The sequence below is a fragment of the Notamacropus eugenii genome, chromosome 3 (genome assembly GCF_028372415.1).
Source record: "Notamacropus eugenii isolate mMacEug1 chromosome 3, mMacEug1.pri_v2, whole genome shotgun sequence".
Taxonomy (NCBI): Eukaryota; Metazoa; Chordata; class Mammalia; order Diprotodontia; family Macropodidae; genus Notamacropus; species Notamacropus eugenii.
The window spans coordinates 147689275-147699014 of NC_092874.1; positions in this window are offsets into that span (position 1 = coordinate 147689275).

Below are 9740 nucleotides of genomic sequence, written 5' to 3' on the forward strand. Positions count from 1 at the left end.
AAGGAGTTGGCTTCAGCCTCGCCCCCTCCCCCAATACCCACGTCCCTATCCCTGTGCTTTAACCTGATGGTTCTCAAGTGCTTTACAATCTGCAGACATCCCGTAAGCATCCCGCAAAATAATCGTTTTGCACCTATTTTGACTCTTCTAACGATTCCCTCTATCTCTTGACTCTGGGCATTGTTGTCTCTGGCTGTCCTCCCCTCCCCCTCCCATGCCCATGCCTTCTGACCTTCCTGGCTTGCTTTAAGTTCCGTCCAAGATCCTACCTCCCCTAGGAAGGATGATGTGTTTTACTTACTGTGCAGTTAAGTTACAGTAATAGCAATAGCCAGAATTCTTGGCTTCTCTGGATTGTGTGGGGATTACCAATCTCAGTCAAAAGAGCTCTTTAGCAGTCTTAAAGCAGTGAACTAGGTCCCAGCCTCACAGACCTTATTTTTTCTAAGTTTCTTTATGGATATGTAATCAGAAGCTTAGTTGGAGGGAGGCACGTATAAACAAACAATACTCAGATATTTGTGTGTAGCATTATTTATTGTAGCTGGTTATAATCCCTGCATTTTATGATCTATTTTACTGCACAAATTTGTTAATTGTGAAAAATCAGTAATCAAAGTGCAAACCTGGAAGAGTATATGCACAATGATAACGGCTCAAATTCAACTTCTTCCAGGTATTTTTTTTCCTTAAACTTAAAATGGACATATACCTAAACATTTTAATGGTCGGTTTCTGCCTTTCCTAAAGATAATAGGAATGTGTTGTGGGATCAATCAATTAAAAAGAACCCTAAAGATTAGGGGTGGAGAACCTACAGCGGCGAGGCCACAGAGGCCCTCAAGGTCCTCAAGTACAGCCCTTTGACTGAATCCAAGAACAGTTTGGTTTCCCAATGCAGGTTCCCTGCCCCTGCTAAAGATGATCTCTGAGCCTCTTCATTTTACAAATGAGGAAACTCATTTATGTGATTATGTGGGATTATGTGATTTGTGGAAAGTTCACATAGGTAGAATTTGATCTCTCCTCTGACTCCAAAACTGGTGCTTTTTCCACTGAACCCAAGGAAGAGTACCACTTTATAGTTATTACTGGACTTTTGCACACTCCACTCTTCATCTGCTGCTGTGCCTGGTTTCAACTCCAGGGACCAAGGTGGCCCTGAACTGGGGAACCCCCTTGGTCTCTCTTCCCCTAACCCCCCCAATTGCCGAGTTGGATTGTGAACTCCTTGAGAGCAGGGATTTTTTTTTTTAATTATTGTATCGGGCTCTTTGTAAAGTCCCTGGCATGAATTAAGTGTTTAATAAATGTGGATTGGAATTGAATGGATTGAATGCCCATGAAAACTTTTTAGACTTGGTTCAGTGTTCTAGCCTGTCAAGATATTTTTAAATCATGACAATCCAGGATGCTAAGTATTGCCGGCTAGTTTTGTGTCATGTGTAAATTTAGTGATAGTACCAAATCTTTATCATTGTGGTATAGTGGAAAGAGTCCCTAGAATTAAATTGCCACTTAACATCTGTGTTCCTGATCAAGTTATTTAAACTCTTTAGGGAGGAGGGAGGGAGAGAATCTCGGTATTCCCAACTGTACAATGAAGGTGTTGAACTGGATTACTTCTAAGTTCCCTTCCAATTCTAAATCTTTGGTTCTATGTTAAACTTCACAGAACCAAGTAGATCCTGGATCCCAGAGAAGGCATTGATAAAAAAAAAATATATTAATCACCTGCTATTCTGTAGGCACATCAAATCTAGCTTTTAGGTCTAGCCATTCAGTCAACTCCAAATCTACCTGCACTGTTATCTAGTTCACATTTTTATGTTTTTTTTGTAGGAGTAGCATAAGAGGCTTCATCATATGCTTTGCAAGTTTGAGAATAGGAGACCAAATGATGAAGATATTTAATAAGCATTTCTGAGAATGGATCTCAGAGTATATAAAAATGCAGTGCACATTGAGATAACAGTGATGAAATAGGGAAGGGAAAGTTTGACGTCATCTTCTGTTCAGTAAATTCCAGTAGCTTCCTGTCACCCAGGATCAAATATAAAATCCTGTTTGTCATTCAGAGCTGTTCACCTGTCTTCCCTTATCTTTCTAGTATTCTTACCCTTTCCTCACTTCCACATACTTTGTTAGCCACTCCCACTGGCCTATCTGCTTGTTTTTTGAAAGAGCACTGAGTATTTTCACTGGCTTTCCCCTGTACCTACAATGCTCTCCTTCCTTGTCTCCAACCAACCACTTAGTGTACTCAGAGGGATTGCTTATGTCTTTGTCTTAAGGCATCTGCTTCAAGTCAGAGCCAAAATCCTACTTTCTACAAGGATCCTTTTCTGATCTCCCTTAAGAGCCTTCCTTCTGTTGATTATATCCAATTTATTCAATATAGAGCTTGTTTGTACATACTATGCCATCTCCTGCATTCTACTGCCAACTCCCTGAGAGCAGAGATTATCTTTTGCCTTCTTTGTATCCCCAGAACTTATTACAGTGACTGGTATATAGTTGGTTGGTTGGCTGTTGTCCTTCGTTTTCAAAGAGGACAAAAATGACATCACCATGATAAAAATGAAGTTTCAGTGTGTCTGACTGTGGCTGATCAGACCAATACTGTATTTTCATTCATGCGAAAATTGGATTTAAGTGAGGCAGAGTTGCACAAAGTTGTCAGCCTCACTCTATCCCTCAGTCATCATAGTTCAGTGGCAGGACAGAGTCAAGATGGCTGGCAATGACTTAGGATGCCATGGATGACCTTGGTGTCTTCAGTATCTAACCAAGCTCTAAGGGCTCCACATCACCTGCTTCAGCTGCCTTCATGGCCGTTGGAAGTCTTCACATGTAGGGTATGTTCAGGGAGGACTAGTACCCTTGGTGTGATGGCTGCTGAGCACTTTTGGGGACTCTTTCTACCTTTGGTGTTCACCTGTTCCACCCAGCTCTCACCTGTGGCTCCAAGAAGCTGCAGTATGCGCAGCGGCCACACCCTGGTAAACCATTTTGGCAGAACGGCCAAACTAGGTTGAGGATAACCAAGGATTTTCAAACCCATTGATGAGTTAGGGGGTTGTCTACCTCAAGCATGTGACTGGTATATAGTAGATGATTAAGAAATACTTATTGATTGTAGAGGGACCTGTCAAAAGGGAGACATTGTAGAAATACATAAATAGTATATAAAGGACTCTCACCGTATCAAAGCCTCAGTCTTCAAAAAGACAAGTGATTTCAAAATGGACATCTTTTCCTTATTTCAATAAGTTTAGTTCTGTGGGAAGTTCCTTTTGTCCTTTATGTTCTTTTTCCCTTGTTCTATCCCCTTTTCTCACAAAACTTCAGTCAACAGTACTACATAAAACGTAGCAATATAAAATATTGTTTGGAGAAGTTTATGATGATATCTTGCAAATGAACGTGTTCACAAAACTAAAGCAGTTTCTTCTGGGATGTAGAGGTAGAAAACAGTAATTTCTTGATTTAGTTATCTGGATTTTGTGTGAAAGACTCACAAATGTTCTTTATAAGTATTTGGTTGTTATTTTGGGATTTGGTTGGGGTTTTTTGGTTTGTTTTTTCTCTAGCAGTCAATGTTCCAGCTAATCTGGAGTGCTAGCTGTTTCTTCTTCAAACAGTATGTCTTGCCCTGTGCCTGGAATGCATACCTTTCCTCCCCTTGCCTGTTTGACTCCTTAGCTTCCTTCAAAGGTACCACCTCCTAGAGGAAGTCTTTGTTGTCCTGCCTGGCTGTTTAGGGCTGTCCTTCACTTCAAATGATCTTAGAGATGCCTGTTTTGTATGTGCTGTTTTCTCCCAGGAGACTGTATGTTACTTAACAGGCAAAGACTGTTTTTCATTTTTGTTTACATTCTGAGCATCCAGTACTTTCTATATAGTACTACAGAAGAAATCAATTTAAAAAGAAAAAACTCACTGACCAAGATCAAGGCACATTAAATAGTAGGTGCTTAGCAAAAAGCCTCCTAGCCCTCTTGGTAGCTTTTTAGACATAAAAAAAAAAAAAAAGATTTAAATCGTTTTGTTATTTTAGGGATTAATTGTTGACATCTTAATTTGATTGTTTAATTAATTGATTCATTATTGTCACTGGTAGAATTTGGGGCCACACCTAATGTGGAAAAGAATCCAGAAAATATTAAAAGGTCTCTTTTAATATTATATAATATATATTATGTAACAATATGTATAATAATTTCTAGAGTAGTTCTTAATCTTTTTTTGGTGATAGTTTAAATGAAAAGTCTGGCAAAACCTATGAACCCATTCTCAAAAAAAATGTTTATTGTACGAATCATAATGGATGAAAAACAGTTGCAGTTAGAAGATAGTGAAAATAAAGATGTCATATTTTTCCTGTCCATGTTCAGGGAGCCCCTGATAACTGTCCATAAATGGGACCTAAGGTTAAAAACAAACTCCTGAAGTAGAGGAAGTGACCTATGAAAAATCGTAATTAAAAGCAATGAAACATTGAATAGACCTACATATGGTGTTTATCCTGATTAGAAGTTTAAGGTCAGAGGAATCAAGCAGGCTGTAAAACCACCATGTTATGGGATGTTTTAGTTCAGCAGAAGAGAGCCAGAGGAAGAAAAATAGGATGTAAGAATAGAGGGAGAGAAAACCATAAAGGGAAAGAGGCAGTTCTTGCTTGTTTTTTCTTTTGTGAATTTCAGAAAGTCCTTGGAGGGTCCAAGCCCATGAGAGACTAAAGTATTAGTCACCTAATTAAAGGCTCAATACCTGAAGAGGGAGAAAGTTGAGCTGCTAAACTTTCCTGCTTCTCAGATGCCAGGTATAGACAAAAGGGCAGGAGCCTTTCAGTAGTAAGGCAACATGCCCAGAAGCACAGATACTTCCAAACCTTTAAAACAAAGATTCTTAATCTGGTGTCTGTGAACTTGTTTTTTTAAAAATATTTTTATAACCTTTTCAATATAATTGGGTTTTTTTCTGAGTAATCCTATGTATTTTCTGCATTCAAACACATGATTCTGAAATGGGATCTACAGCCTTTGAGATACACACCAAAAAAGTGACAAAAAGATTCAGAACCTGTTCCCTAAAACCTAAATGAGTGTGATACCTTTTAACATTATATCCACCAGTAGCTTTCAAAGCCATCTGTGCTAAGCCAAGATCAGGACTGCATTACATTACCTTAAAGCTTTACTGTAAGTTTTAAGTTAATTCTGTAACTCTGAACAGTCAACAAAAGATAAGTGATGTTGACAGGAAACCTAAATATATTTGAGATTCTATTCCTTTAAATTTTCCTCTTAACTATATTTCCATGTGGTTTTCCACAAAAAATAAAAAGTAGAGTCAAATGTACTTTTTTCATCTCTTACAGGATACAATAATAGTAAGTACTAAACAAATGTTTATTAAACTTGATAAAAGCCTTTTTTTCTTTAATTAGATGAAGAATTTCAAGCTTTTGGTTAGCACAGGAAGTAAGTGCCTCATTTAACAATGATAAATGAAGTAATTCAGTCTACAGAACTGTATTATGGTAAAGAGAACACTCCCATTCAATTCAGTATTGTCTAGGGTCTGTACTCCATAGCTTAGTCAAACATTTTACCATATACTAGATCATAGGATTTAGACAAGGTGGTTCAATGGAACTCATTACTAAAGTGGATAGCAGCTCTGGTGAATCTTAATCTGATGGTGGAGAATCATCCATAATTTTGTAGGTAAAGTAGAATTTCATTTTATAACACAGTTTGCTGTTACTCAAGATTTAAACATTCTAGTGAAAAAATGTTTCTTGAAACACAGTTACATATCCTGATATAACATAATTAACCAATTATTCCATTGTCGAATTTGTCCCCCAAGACAAGCATTTTAAAGCATTTCCTTTGTGTATGACCTAAGAGATTGGTTGTTGAGTTACTTCAAAAGTACCAGCAGCCACCGTGGCTTGAGGCAGACATCCAGTGAAGTATATACTGAGAACACTTTTGCATGTTTATTTAAGTCTTCCTCTGTCTCCTTTGCTATATGCCTCTTTTCCTACTGACATTTTAAAATAAGATATCCATTCTAGCACCTAGGCAGAACATATTTCTTAGTTTTTAAAAAAAAGACATTGGGAAATTGCCTTTGATTGAAAGCAGCTATTATTCTGGACTCCTTCTAACACACACGCACACACACATGCACACACACACGCATTGATGAAGTAAACCTAATGAGAACTTTGGGAAAGAAACAAGATCTGGAAAGTTCTCCTGAGCTGGAAAAGCTTCAATCATATATGTCTGTCATCCAAAGACCAACTTAGCTACATTCAGACAGCACAGAGTCAGTCTCTGGATGATAAATTTTGAAGGAACTCAGCGTACCTTCTAAGGTATAGAGAAATTATGATTTGTACCTGTATTCATCTGTTCCCACTGTTACCACCCTAGTACAGGCCCTTATTACCATGCTCCTGGACTATTTCAATAACCTAACAAATCTTCCCATCTCCATACCCCTCTTCTCCCCCAAGCACTCTAAACCATCCCTCACACTGCTAGCAGGTATCTTTTTTATGCATAGATCTACTCATGTTATGCCTCTGCTCAAAACCCTTCACTAATTCCCTGTTATCGATCAAAATCAAATCAAACATTTATTATGTGCCAGTCACTATGCTATGGTCTGAGGATTCAAGTACCTGCCCCTAAGGAGCTTACAATCTAATGGACAAAGGAGAAAGGGAGAGGGGAACCCGGAGCTACAGAGTAAATTTCAGATTCTTTAGTCCATCATTCAAGGCCCTCGGGAACCCGGTGCTTTGTATTCTGCTACTATGTTTCACTGTAAACTATAAACTCTTTGAGGGGAGAGAAAGGGAAGGGCAGAGTTAACTACAACTTGTCTAAACTTTGAACTATATTGTGCCTAAACTTTGTATCTTTCCTAGGACAATGTTCTGCTCAAGTAGGCGATAAATGGTTGTTGAATTGAGACCTGTTCAAACACAATAGCCTTTTCTCCTCTAGCGCAGCCACCATCCTGTCCTCTTTTAGCTAGCCTGTCCTCTTTTAGCTAGTCTGTATGCCTTACCTGTCTGCTTTGTAATCTATCCATCACACAGCTGCCAAATTAATCTTCCTAAAATACATGTCATTCTCCTACTTAAAACCATTACCTGTAAGATAAAATATAAACTCCTTAGCTTGGCATTTAGACCCTTCACAATATGACTCTAATCTAGCTTTTCAATCTTATTTTAAATTATTCCATTGTGTGGGATACATTCCAACCAAATTGGACTAACAACTCTTCTGTGGTCTTTTTCTATTCTCCCAGGTGTGCCTTCTCCCCAACCATCATCTTCTGCCTGGAATACAGGCCTTCCTCAACTCTCCCTGTTAATCTGAATTCAACAAACATGTAATAAATGATTATTGTACCCCCAGATAGAAAAATAAAACTTTTTCTCTTTTATAGGCTTTCATCTTAATGTGAAGAAACAACATATATACAGATATGTGAATACAAAAATTGTGGGATGAGCACTAGTGGAAGAATGAGGAAAGGCCTCCTGGAGGAGGTGATACCCAAACAGTCTCTACTTGGCAGGCACTAAGGATCCTAAAGAGGGAAGAGTTCTATAGGAGTAAGCCATAGTGGTAGAAGATTGAAATACCTTATGCAGGGGACAAAGTCAGTTTGGAACTTGGAGTAATGTGAGTTCATTCTGGAAAGTTCGGCTGGAGCCAGGTTATGAGGAGCTTTAAGTCCCATCAGAGGAGTATTTTGCCCTTGAGGCCAATTAAGCTTCTTAAGTGGGAGAATGACATGGTTAGACCTATACTTTAGAAATATAAATTTGACAGCTATATAAAAAAGATGTATATTTAAGAGGAGAGAGTGTGGAGTAAGACCAATTAGTAGAGTATTGCAATAGCCTAGGCTAAGAACAGAAGTGAATGAAATGGCCATACTCATATGTGCAAAAATATAGTCTGTTTTTGTTGTTTTGTTTTTATGGTGGTGGAAAACAAGTGGAAACAGAGGGAGTGCTCTTCAATTGGGGAATGACTAAACAAGTTATGGTATGTGATTGTGGTGGAATACCATTGTGCTGTAAGAAATGATGAAGGGAATTGCTTTAGAAAAATCTAGGAAGATTTATATAAACTGATGCAAACTAAAGTGAATAGAACTAGAAAAGGAATCTACACAGTAATAGCAATCTGTAACACTAATAAACTTATGAAAGAATAATTCTGATTAATACAATAATCAACCACATTTCCAAAAAACTCATGATAAATCATGCTATCTAGTTCCAGATGGAGGGCTGATGGACCAGTGTGTAGACTGAAACTGATTTGCTTCTCTTACATTTTTTTTTCTTTTTTGGGGGGAGTGGGAAGGTAAAACAAGGCTAATACAGATATTTATTTTTCATAACTATTCATATTTGTAATAGTTTTTGTTTTTCTGGCTTTATTAGGTGGAAAAGACTGGAACTGAAAATAAAATACTATTGAATTTTTTGAAAATAAAAAATAAAATACCTGTACCCTTTGAACCAGATTCCACTGTTAGGCATATAGTTCCAAAGTGGTCACCAAACAGAACAGTTACTATTTATAGCAACACTTTTTGTGGTAGCAAAAAACTAGAAACAAAGTAGGTACTCATTGATTAATGGCTAAATTGTTATACATTAATGCAGTAGAATATTGCTGTTCCATAAGAAAACAATGAACATGATGACTACGAAGACGCATGGAAAGATTTGTAAAAAACTAATGCAGTGTAGGATACACTGGCAGAGCCAGGGAAACAATATACACCATGACAACAATGTAAATGGAAAGAGTAGCCACCACAAAACAATCAAAACTGAATGTTGTGAAACTGTAAAAAATGAACGTGGCCTCAGAAAAGAAGATACCTCCCACCACTGCCCTACTGAGGTCAGGGTACACAGATCTGGAAATTGCTTGTGATGTCAAAATTTTTTTGTGTGTTTATTGTTTTTGCTGGAGTTTACCCTCTCTTTAAAAAAACTTAATTCTTTTAAGAAATGACTTTCAGGGAGTTTGGAGATAGAGAAATCCAGAGAGAAATCCAGGTAATGTAAAAACAAAAGCTATCAACAAAATATATTTAAATATAATCTTGGCAAGAGATAATGAATTTCTGGAGAAAGATCATGGAGGAAAGGAGACAAAATTGAGATATTGTGAAGGTACAGTCTACAAGATCTGACAAATTGATTGGGTATTGGTAGGGGGAGGTGAGAGAGAGTCAAAAGATGGGTGGGGAACCTGGTCAAAGATGATGCCAAGGTTGCAAACCTGGGTGCCTGTAAGGTTGATAGTGCCCTCTACAGGGAGATGGGGCAATTAGGATGAGAGGGGTAGATTTTAGAGGGAGGATGATCAGTTCTGTTTTGGACATACTGAATTTGAGATACCTCTGAGACATCCAAGTAAAGATGTGAGACAAACTTTATGAGAGATGTGAGGGACACAAATACAGATCTAGGAGTCATCTGCATAAAGGTAATTGAACAAAAAGGAACTGATTGAAATCATGAAGAGAGACTAGAGATGGAAGGTAGGCCTGAGACATATTCCAAGGTACTCCAATGCAGAGGAGAAGACTGATAAGGAGCAGACAGTCAGGTGGTCAAAGAATCAGAGGCACATATGTCATGAAAACAGAGGAGAAGGAATCCTGGACACATT